Below are 1,875 nucleotides of genomic sequence, written 5' to 3' on the forward strand. Positions count from 1 at the left end.
TATATACATATACTGCTGAATATGTGAACAGAATCTGGAATGAAGATGATGACAAAATTCAGCAACTGTCTCTTTCTCCTTCTGAAGAATATACCAAGCAACAAGGAGAATTAAACGAACAATCAAACAAACAAATGCAAATTCTATTTTCAGTAAAATCAGGAGATAAATAATCTGTAGTTTTCAAAATGTGTTTACAAGATGGTAAAACTGCTGAGATTAACCAGAAGTCGCAGAAGAGAAAGAAGAGCAGATAGTGGGCCCAATGATATATAATCTTAGAAAACATTGATAAAAATATGATTCTTGAAAGTGAGAGTTTCACTGTGAAATGCAAAAGCCCTTTCCCTTGGCTACAACGCTGACTTCAGGAACTGAAACTAGGCTCTAGCTGCAAAGGGGGAAAGAAAGAAGCATTGCAAATGTAAAGAGGACTCAGTTGTGGATAATCTCACAAAACTCAAGAAAAAATATTTCCTGCAGGCAAATTGCTCTTCTTAATTTACAAATCATATACATCTTATTTTCAGCAATCAATGTGAAAACTGACTTGAGTAGAGCTGGTGACAAAAGCCCTCTTGGATATGTCCTGTCTGAAGTAATGGATGGCTACATAAAAATGGAAGAGTGATATTTGCAAAAAACAGTCTATCTCTTTATTTTTAACAGCAGAGAAGACTGAAACTTTGTAAATCCTAGATGGCTATTCCTCCCTCTCCTTTTCTCAGAAATCTAGATGAGAAAAAATTAACTTGGTTAATTATGGGTAATAAAAGAAGAGCAGGTACAGTATCAATACAAAAATAATATGGAAAAAGAGGAGCAGAAAAATGTACCAATGGTTGAAGAACACACATTAGAACAATGTTGCCATGGAGAAACTGAAAAATTTGTCCCAACATTCTGCTATGAATTTTCATAAGAGCACAATGAAGGAATTGCGTCTATGAATGAGAACTATAAGGCACAAATGCAAGAACTTGGGATGGTTTATGAAACAATAGAGTCTGATGACCCAAAGCTGGCAAAACTCAGGAAAGAAATGGAAGAAAAATTAAAACCATCACGAGTAAAGAATGAATATAGAAGAATTATAAGTTAAAATATACACTGAGGTAAACACAATAAGAGAACAAGGGCAGAAATGAGAAAGGCTAGCAAAATGAGGTGGAAATAGATAAACAGGAATAGAGAACATGAAAGATGGAAAAGATAGGCAAATGTAATCTAACACATACATAATTAGAGACCCTAAAGAAGAAAAAAATTGAAAAGAATAAGTATTTAAATATAATTTTTAATATTAAAGAAAAGCATTCTTGAAATGAAAGAAGACTTGAAATTTTAATTTTAAAATACGTAATAATTACTAGGTAAAACTGCCCCAGAATCATCACCACCCAAGATATATTTAAGTACACTAACTAGAATTTAAATATAATAATCTTTTGGGCATGCAGGCAAAACAATCAGTGACTTAACAAGGAAAATACTGAGTCTGGCCTCAGAATCCCTCGCTACAATATTCATAGCAGAATGGAGTCAGTCATTCAACATCAGTGGAAGAAAGTCCAAAAGATACTAAAGAAAATAGTCAGAGCTAAGGGTTTTTTTTAAATTCTAAAACAATTTTGAACATGTGAGAACTAAGGGAATATTATTCTCGTGATTCTGTCTTCAGGAAATCACTAGAATAGAAAATGGAATTTAGCTTTCTAAGAGATAAGTGGAACAGACGTCCTGGATCAAAGAGAGATTGTAAACATTGAATGTATATAACTGTTCATCTAAAATGTGAGGATATGAGAATTAGAGCAAAATAATAAAATATAAATCTTATAGACTGTGGAAATATAAAAATTATATAAACAAAAT

The sequence above is a fragment of the Pteropus vampyrus genome, unplaced genomic scaffold (assembly GCF_000151845.1).
Source record: "Pteropus vampyrus isolate Shadow unplaced genomic scaffold, Pvam_2.0 Scaffold58, whole genome shotgun sequence".
Classification (NCBI taxonomy): domain Eukaryota; kingdom Metazoa; phylum Chordata; class Mammalia; order Chiroptera; family Pteropodidae; genus Pteropus; species Pteropus vampyrus.